The 16064-nt window shown below is 41.2% G+C and overlaps 1 protein-coding gene across 1 annotated transcript in view; it reads left to right on the top strand.

Annotated features, from left to right (window-relative positions):
- The first annotated feature begins 3417 nt into the window (after window positions 1-3417).
- Window positions 3418-16064, top strand: part of brinp3a.2 (bone morphogenetic protein/retinoic acid inducible neural-specific 3a, tandem duplicate 2) — a 62569-nt gene continuing 49922 nt past the window's right edge. The window contains exon 1 of the mRNA XM_003453541.4: window positions 3418-4476. The gene's annotated coding sequence lies outside the window, so the exon portion shown is untranslated. The remainder of the gene's footprint in view (window positions 4477-16064) is intronic.

The raw sequence follows: 16064 nt of genomic DNA, 5'->3' as shown, positions 1-16064 counted from the left end.
CATCCCCCTGCACCAAATAATCCTAGCTGTTTTAAATATAGAATAGATAACTGCTGCTCTGGTGGTATTCTGGGGGAGATGATAGACGGTGAAATGGAGCCAAAATGAATGGGCCCTTAGTTGAACAGGCCTAAATTCATTTCACAGACCCAGTGGAATGGAGTTATCTGAATCAACTGTCCTCCATGGCTGCCTGAGGGATATTGGAGACTGCTAAGGTCAAATTACAAGCGAGGATTCGGCTTGTGTGTGACTGTGGAGAAATTACCTTAAGAGTTTGCAGGAGCCTGACAGGAGCCTGACAGTCAGTGTGTCTGCTACACTAAGATCCACTAAAACAAAAAGAAAGAAAAAACAACCCTTCCTGTTGTGTATTGAAGTCCCTATTGACAAAAGATCAAACAAGCGTTCACGCAAATTTAAAGGTTACATCTCTGATTCAGGAATGACTAAGCACTGACATGGATGTGAACCCCTTTTCTGAAGCGATCGCTGGCATTAGAAGATGAAGAATGACAGCGAAAAAGGCCAAATATCACACTCCTCTTCCTGCTAGAGGGACATCATCCAGACAGCCGCGGAGCTCGGATGAAATGTGATGCTCTCCAGACACCTCCAGGTCCTCTAATGAGACCGTGCTTAAGGTGTAAATTAGTTACACAGTCTTGCTCATCACAGACACTGGAGCAGCAAATCCACTGGGTTGCTCCAGTTCCACCAGCCATGATGGAGATCCATTTCATGAACATCGCTCATTAATATGCTAATGGAAGTCATTAATGCTTGATAGTGAAATTAATAGAATTATAGTACTTGGTGGGTCATAGCCAAGAACAGTGAGAAGGAAGGGGCTTTGTTTCCAGTAGGAGCCATTTGCAGGAAGAAACATGTTTCTAGTGAGAGTGTTTTAACATCCAAAAATCAGTGAATATGTTTTGTATTTAACACTCACAGATACGAAATGACTAATCCAGTGAAATATGGACGTGGTTTGTGTTTCAACACTGGTTTGTGAGCAGAAGCAGAGAATTTTGAGCATCAGCTAATGGTAGCAGTCACATTTGACCACTGCAATCATCTGCTTCTCATGCACATGCACATTATCATGGTGGTTTAAATATGCGTCTAATGTATGATTATTTGAAAACAGATAAATCCTCAGTCAACCAATCGGGACACATTAGAGATGAATGCATCAATCTAAATACCAATAGTATCGATATCAACACTGGTACTGGCATTGGATTGATACTAGTGCTTTGTTTCTATCCTCCAAGTAGAGCATGTAGCCCACTGCTTTATTTTGGACATGTTGTTGATACAGTTTCTGCAAACACTAAAACTGATGAGGGAAATTCATTTGCAATTATTTTAGCCATTTCGCTTTGCCTTTTCATTAAGGACAACCTTGTGAGCGCCCTCTGCTACACTTTGGCTGAATTACAGCTATCCTCCATAAAATGAGTAGTATACAATAGAACAGTTCTTCTAGATCAGCTCTGGCTGAGTCTTTAAGTCTAGAAATGAGTGAGTGACGTCACGGTGTATGCACCAATATTGACTTCAGTTCGCAACAAAACATTTGAACTTTTATATACTGTCTATCCCAGTGGTTTTCAAACATTTTACACACAAGGCACAACCTTCACATATATACACTGGCTTCTCTGCCAGGTGAGCTGCCATTGGCCTTTCTTTTAACTGTCTTGTTAGTTAAACAGCATCATCTGCATATTTATAAATATTTCTTTATAATTTTCCCTTCATTACTTTATCCAACCTTTTCACATAGTCTAACACACAACCCTACTGTTTCTTGCATTCTTTGGCATTCTTTTGAATTAAGCTGAAGGCCATACAGCGTTAAACTGCCAGCTTTTACAAAGATTTCTTTTTCTTTTTCCTCTAGTTTGTGTTTTAGATTGACCAGATGGACTTCCCTTTCACACGAGATTCGTCAGAAGACAAATCTGGATTATCAGAGTCTTTGTTGGTAAATAAATACTAACAGTTGTGGGCAGAAAATATATTGCATCCATTGTTTGTTTGTTTTTTGTTTGTTTGTTTGTTTGTTTGTTTGTTTGTTTGTTTGTTTGTTGCGGCTGTATAATGTAATAATTGACTCAAACTGCACACTTTGTGTGCCTTCCTTCGGGAACAACTTGTTTACCCAACCAAGCACTGAAAGTTTTCAGCCAATCAGAAAGTTAAACTTCCACGATCCCAGGAGCTCAAAAGATCGTGGTTATTCTGCCCAAGGTCAGCACCCCACCCACAGGCTTATCACCAGTAACAACTACGGAGCCGGAGGCCTTTAATATGAATGACAAATGAGTTGGGATAGTGGGACAATGCTGTCATCTTTGTACTAGCAGCATACAGATGGATGCACGCACTTAAGGAAATGCTTACATTAGAGGCATTTTTTCTAACAAGTTGTCACATTTTGCAGCACCGGTCTGATCGGAATTGACAGTTTGGGATATGAAAAAAGAATCAGAGTCTGTGTCACGCTGAATCTGCCACAAATCTCTGCTGGGACGCGACATAAATCAACTTCAGAACCACGGACAGCTCCAGTACGGCACGGCATACTAAACGGAGGCTGGAACGCACCGGGAAACTGGGTTAATTAGCACCACACCGAGGCTACTGTGCCCACAGAATTCCACACCCCGATTGCTCCCACGGATTCAAACACACACACACGCACACACACACACACACACACACACACACACACACACACACACAGAATTGTATATGTTGCAGTCACATCATCAGCGTTTATCAGCGCATGACATATGAAATCTCTGCAGTGAAGTATTTAGCATACACTTTTTTTTTGTTCTTGATGTTTTAGGAATTATGGGCTGCTCTCTGAGAGGATTCAAATTGCATTTCAGATGTAATTCGGGCACAGTGCGCACGCTTTCCCACCAGCATGCATGTTAATTATTTCTGCAAAGTAGTAAGAGCCAATAAAAAGGAAACGGAATCCGCCTCCCTGACCAATTCACATCCTGCACGCTCTGGCGCCGCTTTTGATCAATGCAATCTGAAATGAAATCAGGTGCCCGGGCAGCATACAGTTGAACAGCGCTGATCCCTGTTGCTATAATGTGTGCTGTCACAGTCATTATGAAAATGCCAGCATCTATTCATTCACTCAGTGGCTGTATCTCTGGTGCATGGTGATTTTTATTTTATTTTATTTTATTTTGAAGCAGAGCCGCTTTTGCAGTGCCATTTAATGACTCATGGTTCATGCATAGGCATGCTCCACAAGACAAAACCAAAGAGGATTAGGCATTATGCTCAACACCTTCTCCTCCTCTAACTAATGTGACAGCTCAGACACATAAGGACTTAAACACTGACGTCCTCTCTAGAGGGGCTTTTTTTCTAGAGTTTGGAGAGGACCAGCCAAGCAGTTATGAGGGGTATTCAATGACTTCCGATGCTCGTGTCTTTAGAAATAACTGCAGCATTAAAACAAGTATATTGGGGCATAAAGTTAATGGGAGGAATGCCATTTCGCGCATTTTGCGAAAAGGGCTGAAGTGAGCGGGGGGGAGAGAAAGGCACGCATTATTATTCTCGCCACGTCGGCTACCTTAGTCTACCCTCCTTTGGCAGCTATTACAGAGGGCTACTTGTGTCTTAAACATGTGACTAAGTGAGAGAGGGGCACAGGGGAGAGCCGAAGCGCCCATGCCTGTTATCTGCTGAGCGCCTATACCTTCAGTTTCCACAGGATCTGCGCTCCTCCACACAGCGCTGCGGAGTAGGCGGGTCAAGTAGGTGGAACAAACAAAAAAAAAAAAAAAAACGAAAGAAAAGAAAAGAAAAAAAGAAAAAAAGAAAAAGAGAAACGGTGCCGGGGCGGAATTCACAACGGGATATTTAACAATCTTCGTGGGGTGGCAGGTAGCCGCATTCCGTCGCATCTGTCCGAGGCTGGACCCCGCCGCTTTCTGGTAACTGCGCTAAGACAGCTTTTAATCTCCTGAACGTTAGCTCCTCTGCTCCTGGAGTCTTTCTCCTCCTCCTCCTCCTCCTCCTCCTTCTGCTCGTTTCTCCGATTGACTACATCTCCTGCTGGATGATTTCATTTTGTAAAGTCATTATCCCCAGAAAGGTCAGAGCCTCTGCTTCCAGGAACGTTGAATTAACTGTGGGATAAGCCGGTTGTCAACCCCAAGCGCACCCCCGACTGCTTTTCTCAAAGTTTCTCAGTGGTGTAGAACCGACCATCGGATTTGTCCGGAGCAGCTTTACCTCTTTTTTTCTCGGAGTGGTTTTTTTTTTTTTTTTTTTTTTTTGAGTGGTGTTTTTTCCCTCCGTGGAGTTGCAGTTGAACCCTGACAAACTGTGAAATGAGTTTTTCCACAATCTGGGCAGCTGAGAGCCACCGGGATTCGGCGAGAGCATGGGACACACTGAGTTAAACTTTCTCTGTCGTCCTAAACCGCGGTGAGTTCTTGCAATTCAGCTTCATTTGTCGAATTTGTGCGAGTATAAAGTAAAAGACAAACCCCACGCTACTTGTGGATGTTCACCCTCAGCACCATGTTTGACCCGAATAGCTCTTTGCATCTGCTGTGACTGTGACATCAGTGAATTTCTTTGTTGCTTGACCACAGTACAATCTGAAACTCTCACGCACACACGCACGCACACACACATACAGTCTCACCCTTGCATACATGCACACAAACTCCCGTACTGTATCTGCTGGCACTTTCAGGAGAGCATACACAATATTGCTTTTCATGCCTTGTCAGTTTATACATGAGCACAATCAGACTCATCTCCTCCTCCTTTCTCATTGCCTGTCTCCTCCACCCCCCCAGCCCCCTCACCTACCCCTCCTTCACCCACACTGCCACTCTTTATCTGCCTTAACAACAAACATCTCTAATCTATATTCCTCAGGGGTGTATTGGCATTCGCTCCTGCGGAGGATCAGATCTCTTACACTGATGTGTGGACAGAGCACTGCTCGCCAAGCTCCCAGCTCTGCTCTGAGGCTGGAAGAGTGAAAAAAAATAGTCCCACTGATTTCATAATTATACATCGCACCCTTAAGCCTCACCCTCAAAAAAGGCACATGAGTCAAAGGCAGCCTTATGGGATCAGTGGAGGCTGCGATAATGAGCCAAATGCCCTCCAAGAAAACAAATAACATTTAAAATGCAATCATAGTGGCCCAAGGGCATGCTGGCATAGGTGCTATTTGCAGTATTTTAAATGTAACTTCATGTGAAAACCCCCGACTGCAGTGGCAGGAAGGTTTGTTTTGTTGCAAAGCTTCACGGTAGGAAAAAAAAAGTCAGTGAATCACTGCTGTAATTCTCATTGCCACTTGCCAGTGTTAGGCACAAGTGCCAAAGCCTCAGACTGTTTATAGGGCCACAACAGGGCCACTGTTCAGCAGTGTCCTCATCTATCCTGGGAGACTGGTGAACCCAATCGTGTCCAGGCCTGAAAGGCACACTGTCTCCTCCTATGAAAAGAGAGATTTCTCTCCTTGCATCGGTCATCTGAGCAACAAAAAAGGAAGGAGCTCAAAACGGTGTCTGATTCTACTTTTCTTTCCCTACTTCACTGCTGAGATGCCAATCCAGGCTGTATATGGCGTGTAAGTCTAATTTTCTGTGTTTGTGTCTGTTTGCTTGTCCGTCAGAGTGACGATGACAGGACCATCTGTCTGTGATTGACGTGTACTTGAGAGGAAACAAATCGAGCTTGAACAGAACTTTTACAGGGCAACTGTGACTGAGCAGGAAACCAGCTATAGGCTTTTTAGACTGAGGCTAACAGGAGGCACTACATGCGTGAGAGGGCTCCTTGTTCTTACAGTTTAGTGGTGGGCAGGAGGCGGCTTCATTTGTAGGTGTGATGGCTGAAGAAGGGTGGATGTGGCGGGAGGAAGTGGGAAAAAGAGAGCAGAAAGCACAGGAAAAGGGACGAGAAAAGCTCTGCGCAGAAAATTAAGTTAATGCAACATAAAGTAGTTTTCTGTTGCTGACTTCAGGAGGATCGGTGGATGAGGTTTAGAGGGCAGAGTGGTAACAAGTGTTCAGCTTAAGGAACCCTGTAATTGATCATAATTACTATTTTTGGGGGGCAAATTACAGTTGGAATGAAGACACAATGACATAAGGAAGTAAAGTCGTAAGGTAAAGAAGAAACAAGAAGAAGAAGAAAAACAAGAAGATCACCCCATCTTGGTTTAGGTGGTAGTTTGAGGGTCGAGTTTTGCCGGGATCCGCTCAACATCTTCAGCCCATTAATTTATGATAATGAGCAAACTGACAAAGTTTCACTTCAGACAGAGAAGAGCCGCTGCATGCGGAAGAGGGAAAAGTGGGAAAGATGAGAAGATGAGAGAAAAGCTAAAGAGGAGAAAATCAAAAAGTCTCATTGAGGGATTTGAGGTTGACTTGGGCACTAAAGTAGAATCTCTCAGATTAAGACCGACGGGGGCATTAAGCCAAAAATCTCTCTCTGAGGCAACTGGTAATTGAATGTTGAGTCTGAGCGTATTCTGTAGAGGCGCACAAACGGATGGACACAGGACTGCTTTGAGAGCAAAACTGTACCATATTGCACATAATTCTTTAGAGATCAAGCGCAGACTTCCTGTCATTAAAACAGGCAGGCGTCACGCTGTCACCCTGCCCATAAATATGCACTGACAGAGGTGGCTGAGCATGTGACCAGATGACACAGTTGCGAGGTTGCCTTTCAAAATTTAACTAGCTTACCTGTTCAGTAGTGGAAGAATCGTGCAGTGAAACATGTATTTCCATTTACAGATATTCACAGAGCCAGAGTTGCAGCACAATATCAGAAGAAAAAAGAGCCCAGAGTGAATAGTGAGGGAGGAATGTGTGCCTTTAATTTAAGAGCAACCTTTGTGTCTGTGTGTACAAGGCCACCAGCAGAAGAGGCCTATTTGTGTTCTCCGGTGATTTATAGAAGCTTCCTCTCTGTATGTTCTTGGCCACTCAGTGATATGCAGCCATATAAATGCTAGAAAGTGAGAAGTTTACAGTCTGAGGAGCAATCATTAAGACGGCTTTCCCCCTGTTTGCTTTCAGCTGAACTTTTACGCACGGCACCTTATAATGATTTACAATATTCTCGCGGATTAATCCTCACAGATTTTTACTCGTTGAAACCTCCAACCTGCTTCACACGCCATCGATTGAGCTAAACGATTGATCTCACGTTGCCTCCACAGACAGCCACCACAAGGAAAAGACGTTTGCAGATACTGTACGCTGCCAGAGAAACACTCGGAATTTTTTCTGCCTGTGCTAACATAATTATATTGATAGTCAACACTCGGAAATCAAAGTTTGCTGTGGATTGATTTGGAGGAGCTTGAAGTGTTGCGAGCTAACTTTCTTTGCATAATGATGTGAAATGTTGATGTCAGTGTGTGAGCTGACTGGGCGCGCTGCTATCCATCTTTCATAATGAATTGTCGCTGTAGTAAATGAATGGTGCTGGGGGGGTGCTGTTTTTTGTTATCAGTTTATTGCTTCCTCCAGCCAAATTTTCCATCCTGCGTTTGCGAGGAGAAGGATTTGTCGGACTGATCTATTTCCATGTTGGCCTAGAAGACGTCTGCTGTCGAGTCTCTCTGCCTTAATAAGCTACTGTCTCATTTTGTAAATAGTCACAGAAAGATTAAATTGGATTTTTTTTAATACAAAGACATAGAGTCTTATGTGGCACATGCCTATGCCTGTTAAACAGAACTACACAGTGTTTCACTGTAAAGTCCCACCGTGCATTTGTGACAATAACACGGGCTGGGTTATTGGGTTATATGCTGCCTGGCTCCACTGTTGCACAGCTGCATTCATTTCATATGGAGAACAAAGAGTTTTTGTTTTTGTTTTTGCTGTATGACAGTAGCATCCACACTGAGCAAATGCATCATTAGTACACAGTATATTGCCTTCGCCATACTTAACTCTAATGCATTATTTTGGGGGTCTAGTTGCTTCAGACCCTCGTAGAGGTAGGAAAAACCAACCAAACAAACAAAAAACACTGTCTTTTAAAAAAAAATCATCTAATGTTTCCTGAGTTTTAGACATGTTGTTACAATTGCTGTTCAGCGATTTCTGAACAGCAAATCGCTGCAAACAGCAATTTTTTTGTTCTTGTGTATCACAGATCCATGTCTTACACGGTTACATGATCTGTTTTTTAAAATACATAAATTGCTTACTCTAGTAGAACCATTCCAAAATAAGTAAATATTTCTGCTTAAACATGCTCTTAATATGTTTAACCTTCAGTTCGAGGATCTATCCATATCAAAAACAACAAATAATTGTCAACATTTATAGGATATATTGTACTTTTTTGTGACCTCATTTATGAAACCAGCTGTATATTATACTATATACTATTATCCTTCTGCTATATTGTTTTTATTATTATATATATTATAAATGTTAATCATGAAAATGTTTCCTGAGTGTCATGACTCTACATACAAGAGGCATGGAAGTAAGTAAGATTAAAACATGAGCTTGACTATGATGTTATTGTGTTTTGTTGATGATTAAAGTATCACAGGGTCATAATTTTGTCTCTATTTTGCTCTTAAAATGATACTAGTGTGCCGTAATACACAATTCAATCAAACAAACAGAAGTTTTAACATGTATTTGTCCTTCTGTATTGTTAAAAAATAAATGTTTCGTAAGCCACAGAAAAAGATTGGCTGAGTAAATGTCATTTTGTTTGCATGATTTGTTTGTTGCACTCCTTTTTACGTAAAATGATTGGAAAACACAATTATTACGTTGGAGCATTTGTCATAAATAAAGAAAGCAGCCTGGGTATGATAATCAGAGCCATTAATAGAGTTATTTAAAAAAGAATGGGGCCATAAATCATCCCACTCTGTCATTTTATTTGCTAAAATAGCTTGGTTGCTTTGGAGTTAAAAATACATTAATATACAGTATAGTGTATATGATTATAGCAGCACCAGCCCATTTAAATAGGAAATGTAAATAAGCTTCCATTTTTTCTATGAGTAGACTGGAATGTATTTGCATACAAAGAGGATTAGTAAAGATAAAGAAAACTGCAGAAAATCACAAAGTCTGATAGCTTTACGGGGATAAAATGAGTTTAAAAGTGCAGTTTAATGTAAAACATGAAATTAGGGCTCGTTGTCTTCACTTATTAAATCAGATTTTAGTATCCGAGAGCATCATGGTGGGTGTTTTTTTTTTTTAAACATTCCATCATTAAATTGGATCACCAGCATCTTCAGAAGTCTCAGAAGTAAATTTGAGAGTCCACAGAAAAACACCTACACAACAGTTTGTACAGGGAAAAAAGCACTCAGTCACACACCCACACTGCCTACATACTTCCACTGACCTTCCCCGCAGCAGCTTAGCGTTGCTATTCATGTATTATTGCTTTGGGTTTTCATGTCTAAAGTTTTTAAATGCATGTTTGTAGATCTGTAAATATGTGTGTTCATCGCTGTGCGTGTAAGCACTTTCATAGTGGCATTTTTATTTTTATTTATTTATTTTTTTTGGTCTTTGATGTCTTTTTCCCAGGACACCATGGGAGCTGATCCTTTTTATTTGTTTGTAAGACAGCCGGATGAGTGCAACTGGCAGTCATATTATAATTTCACAAAGGCTGTGTTTTACCCGTGGCGCTGGTATGAGAGGCATTGTTGACAGTTGTAGCGGGGAAGATAACTAGGTTAATTAGGGCCAAAAACCTCATTAGTCAGCACGGAGGGGAAGATGTAAAGTTTATCAGTTCCTGTTTCCCTACTTTGAGGATGGTTTCAGGGTTGGCTTGCAGACAAGTTACAAAGTGGATCCTGTTGAAGAAATTCTAATGAAATGTTTTAATCAAATCCTCCCCCCTGCAAAGCGCATGCCTCCCCTCCATCTCTTTTTCTACTATTGTTTTCCTTCAAATGTGTTCAAATTGTGAGATATCACTAAAAGAGACTCGTTTCAATTTGCATATTTGCTGTGCCAAGAAAGTGGATCTGCTGTGTGTGTGTGTACCAGACATGGATATGGGGACACTTTGTGAGAACACACATACATACATTTACACTTACACACAGACATACACACACAGCTCAGGCAGGTGACCATTACAGCTCTGGCATTCTTCAATAAGTGAGCAGATGTTCGGGGGCTGCAAGCTCAGTTCTGTCCCAATCTCCGACGAGAACGGCTGCTGAAATTCTCAAAAAAGATTAGGCTTGGGAGTTCCCTCGTCTCATCAAGCTTACTGTATCCCCCAAAAGACGGGGTGAGAGTCAAGATCCAACACTGCAGTCGGTAGCCAGCCCTATATCTCTGGAGGAAACATGTAATTTTGGCTGTTACACAAAGTTACTGGAAGAGCTGCAGCGCAGCCTGAAAGAAGGAAAAAATTGTGCAGACAGATACGACTATTCATCACAAATGGAGCAGATTGGTAGGCAAGGCGAAATAAATGAGCTGTTTAGAATGTTCTGTTTAGCGAAATCAATTGAGATATTAACTCAAAGTGGCAACACTGCTAATTTTGTTAATTTAGCTCAAGAAGCCCGTGAATCAATCACCCGCTTTCAAAACGAGCGACGAATAATGTCGAGGATATCGGCAATCGCGGCTTCTATGAAATCATTTCTTTGACTGAATGAGGAATTTGCAAACATTTTATTTCATCCCAGGGCTGCTGATTTGTGAGATTTTACAGCTGTACCATCTGAGGGCATTACAAATAATGTTTTTTATTGAATGTTTCAATGTTTTCTGGGAAAAACGGGAAAAACAAAACAGAGAGAGCCGTCGTCTTTACACAGATGTTCCAAATAGCTGGAGGAAATGCTGGCTCCACACTGTGCACGTCATACCTTTAATGTAACCACCAGTAGTCCTTGTGATGAAAAATGCCTTTGACTCAGTGTCTCATCTTTTCATTGACTTTTTTTTGCCTTGGGGAAGAACATTTTGAGAGATGACTAAGTTATGGACATGTGTTTCATTTTTGCTTGACTGGTGTTCTCGCAAAAATAAAAATAAAACAGCCAACCTTGTTTTCCAATCTGAAGCGTGTCATTATTGCAGTTGAAAATACGGCACTTAATAGCCCAACAAATGTAATATCTAACAGAAGTCCACAGTAATACACATGCAATTTAGAATGGCTGATACACCTGCATTAGAAGTGTTAGGGACTGAAATCACTGATTTGAATCTGCAAAAAAATCATTCAAAAGATTAAGTGGCTCTATTTGTGTTGGGCTCTCAGTAATTGTAAGTCACTAATTTATTGTTAGGAGCTCAAATTCTAGACACACATTCAGGAAATAAAAATATCCAAACAGCAAATTAAATATTTGCTTTTTTGGATATCTTAGAGAAAAACCTACGGCAATACTGGATGAGACCTGCAAAGCATTTTGTAGAGCTTTTTTTTTCTGCCATCCAACTGCTATCAACTTAATGGCTAATAACGTCGTGGCTCAGACACGGCTGTATATGTGGAGACAGGAAGAGAGATTGAGAGACAGTTAGGGAGGAACAGAGAGAGACACTGGGGAGTTTATTTCTCAATTCCACCATTAAGCAAAAGTAATGTATGAACAGTATATACCAGCCAGAGCACACAGAATCATATTTAGCCTCAGCAAGCCTTTCTTAGTTGATGGTATCAAATCATAAAAGTCTTCAGGTTCTTCCCTTTGTCATATTTCTTTTTTCCAAATTACCTTTAATACGTTTGATGAGATACAGCAGCAAACCCAACGGCTGTATCTTTTGCCTGAAAAGAAGAAAATAGTATGGTCGTTTATATCACCGCTATATGCTGCAGGTTAAGGATTCTGATCATATAATTGCATTTTTGTTCATTTATAGGACACAAGGTCTTCTTTAGTGCTGCACATACAAACACTTTTATAGATCTTGGCAGTCGATGTCAATAAGGACAATCTGTACCTTAGTGTGACTACCTGGATTTTAAGCTTAAGAAAGAAAAACTAGAAGGAAACCTGAGTTTTGAGATGATATTTTACAAATCCAAATGAGAAAATGTTGTCTGAAAGTATACATTTTGAAAGTATAAAGTGATCTAACTCTATATAAATGAAAATGAGGTGAAGGGAATTTTCTGTGATTGCAGAGAATGTTTTAAACCCCAAGAGAAGAAATGTATTTGGAAATAACTTGACGAATGTTTTATTCAGATTTTGAATAAGATGAGAAAGATGTATCACAGAGTTAGGTATCACTTTTTTTTTGCTGTGCCATCGACGTACGTGGCCTTTAGGTCAAGTAATGACAAGACATTAAACCTTGCATATGATGAGAGTCATCAAAGATGACTTGTTAAGTATTTTTTCAGCTGAAATATTTGATGTTCAGCGGTGCTTACTGAATATAGCCTGTCATTATGACGGGCAGTGGGCGTAAAAATGTTGTAGTTTGATCCACTGTTGGCTGTGCTTCAGTGGAATGGCCATTTGTTTAACACCCTCCTCTCTCTATTGAAGTAGCAGGACAAAAAAAAAAAGGAAAGCATTTCCAAATGGATATTTCTTCCCCACAGAAATAAACAGGACCTTGTCATAGGTGTCATTTCAAAGATAAATTGCAATCTCTGAGCGTTCCTGCTGCTCAAAGAAACATTATGTTTCCTCTGCAAATGTCTTGGACAATTTTTTTATTTTACATGAAAAACAATCATGTGTCACATGACAAGGCTGAAGTGATTGTGCATGGGGCCACGTGCTGACTGTCAGTTCCATCAGAGAGCCGCTGGAAACCTTGAGAGCACAATGACAGGTGTTTACAAATCTAGGAAAAAAGGTTTATGGAATATTAGGTTTTACTTTTTTCAGATTGTAAATTGAAATTATAATTACCTCAGTCCTCATGGAATAAGCCACCCAGCCTTTTTTGAGACCTAGAAAAAAATTATGAAAAGAGTGGAAAAACAATAGTCACTTGATTGTTCAAATAAACATGGATTTGCTATATGATGCCCATCTCGCCTCCTTCCAATATCATTCTTGGCATTTGCCAATCCGGAGGACGCAACTCTTCATTAAATTCATGTGTGGGAAAATCTGGTCCCCCATCATTTGCACTCCCGTCACTATTCCGTTGAGAGGACCTCACATGAACAAACAGTGCTTTCATTTTATACAGAGGTTCCAAACAGCCTCGAGCTAACTGCTGGCCCACGTTGTGCAAAATCATATTTGAGTGGATCTGCTGGAGCCCCGGTTGCTTCCTTACTGCTTCAAATGAAAATTCCTTCCATCTTCTATCTCCCGACATTTGTTTTGTTGTTTCTAGATTATATAGGGGGCTCAAGGAGGAATGCTTTTAACACAGCTTCATGAAATGCACTGAGTGCACAAGTTGAATATTATAGCATAATCTGGAGGTAAAGTCAGAAAAAAAAAGAGAAATGCATTTGTCTGAAAATAGCAAATGTCCGTATGTCATTAGCGATTCGATGCAAAGTTGGCTTTTAGAGGTAATTGAGGCAGATGAGGATGAGAGTGGATTGTGTGCGCAAGGTGAGACAAAAGAAGTATGGTGGGGTGAAAAAGAGAGAAAGCGAGTCGAAGAGAATCGAGAGAGGCCCGTGTTCTCCTGCATCAGCGTTTTGGACAGCTGCCTGTTGGATGATAGGATTAAAGAGTCTTTAAATGTGACCTCTGAGCTGTATTTTGATATTAACATGCCAGAAACTGCCCTCTGAGCAAGGTCACTTTATACACAACATGCACAATGTAACGTAGAGAAAAACAAAGCATTTCATCTGCGTTATGAGAGGCTGGAGGTAGGTGTGGATTCATCTAACAGAGCTGCACTAGCAGCTTACTTTTGGGGCCATTTTACTGCAGCAGAGGCACACTGTCAGTATACAGCAACTTGTTCTCAAACTTCACACTATAGGATAGTAACCTGTAACTTTGGTGTCAGATTTTTGACAAAACACACACAAAGCATAACTGCTCGCTGTGTGGCAGCGTCTCTGCTGAAGGAATAGGGACGGAGAAAGAAAAGTGAAACGCTCAAGCTCAAACGGAGAGCGTGGCAGACGATAACAGAAATGCTGGGAAGACAGAGGTCTCTCTGTCACAGTGCGAATAAACTATTCAGCGCTGCTGGAATGCGAGGAGAAATTGCTGAAGGAAACACTCACAGTTTAACTGCATCAACAACAAAGAAGTTGAAAGAGATCCGGGGGAGGATTTGCCCTGTTTTGGCACCGGGTAACACCGTTCCCGGCCCCATTTCATTAAAACTGTACCATGTTTCTGCCTACTGCATGTTATACAAGACCTTAAGGTAATGTCTACTTATCAAAACTGCAGACTTGTGGGTGTAGTCTTTGACCTGAGTCAGACTTAATCAGTTAGATTTTCCATTTGATCAAGTCTTTCCCAGTTAGATTATCATAAAGATGATTTTTCCACAATCAGCAAAAAAATAAATAAATAAAAAAGCACAAGCTATGCAAATGATAAAGCAGTGGGCTGCTATGAGAGCAAATAATTTTTCTGATCCAGTTCATCAGGTTTCAGTGCAGGGTCACAGCTGGGCAAAGTTCACCTCAGTCTCATAAAGCGCTGTCTCCATCGGCTGTCCCTGCAGAGTTCTTCCCCTCCCACATCCAGCTTTTCATCGCCTCATCCAAGTCTGGCTTTCCCCTTTGTGTCTGTAGCTCTACAATGTAAAGCTGCAACATGCATTAGCAGGACAGCTTTTTCTTTCTGTTTGTCTGTGTCTGTTTTTGTAAAAGGTGGGATTTCAGGGGCTGGATGCATCCCAACTCCAGTCACTGAGTCAGATGTCCCACCCTTCAGCTGTTAACACCGAGGAACCTTGGCATGTTAGGAGGAATCTAACAGACAGGGAGTCTGCTCTTTGCAGGTTTTAATAAACTTAAGGTCTATTCCCAGCTGTAGAATCAAAGACTTGACTGCTCTGGACTGCTCCGAAATGTGACTTTTTGACTCGGCTCCCTGAAGTCTTGAGCTCACAGAAGATTTGAAGGTAAAAGAATTCAAGACCCGAGTCAGGCGAGAGACTAATTTCTTCAATTTTGGCAATGTACTTTAAGCACCATGCGGCAGCTGTGAAAGAAAAATGTTCCACAAAATACTCGAACAGCTTGGATTATGACTCAGTTTAATACTTATAACCCAACTTGGACATTTGAGTTTGGATTTGAGACGTGCACTGGTGCAATTGAGACTCAACTGCCTGTTGGAGATCTGAATATGCATGTCTTTAAAAAAAATGCATTTTGCATAGTTCAGTGATGTCATGCAAAAACCAAATTGCATGTACAGGCATTAGCATGTGCTTTCTGTTAATTAAAAGCACACTAAACCATAAAGCTGGTTATACAAATGTTTACATAAACACAAGTGTGAATGGACACACACACCAGGGCTTGACAAACTGAGTCTGGGGAGTGCTGACAGCGATGTCAGACTGAAATCAATTTCCAAATTGCCAGCTCATCTCATCTCATTAAAATGACTAAATTAAAGTCCTCCTGCATGTTTAACTTTCAATAATTAACCCTGTAGATGAATATATCATCGTATTTGATAGCAATTTTGTTCTTTTTTTGTTCCCTTTACCCACCTCAAGCTGTGGTGTGTTCTTCCAGTGCTGTCGCCTGCATTGTCTGAGAGCAGTGATTTTTCAAACCTTCACACCCCCGGTCATATGGCTGACTTAACTTGACAGATTGTCATCACAATACTGTAATGGGACTCACCCCCACCTCTCCACCCCCCACCCGCAATACCCCAACACACATACACGCACACACACTTCGGGGAAGATGATTGACAGAACTCAAAATGGTGATAGAGACTAATGCGAGCTCTGGACAGTCTGAACAGCAGGTAGTCTGATAAATCACAGCAGCCAAGACTTTTTATCTTAAAGTGTGTCTGTGCGTGTGGGAGTGTGTTCTTCCTTCCCTTGATTTGCATGAAACTACAGCTCTTAATAGAT

The sequence above is a fragment of the Oreochromis niloticus genome, linkage group LG17, assembly GCF_001858045.2.
Source record: "Oreochromis niloticus isolate F11D_XX linkage group LG17, O_niloticus_UMD_NMBU, whole genome shotgun sequence".
Taxonomy (NCBI): domain Eukaryota; kingdom Metazoa; phylum Chordata; class Actinopteri; order Cichliformes; family Cichlidae; genus Oreochromis; species Oreochromis niloticus.
This window is presented reverse-complemented; position numbering and strand designations above follow the sequence as displayed.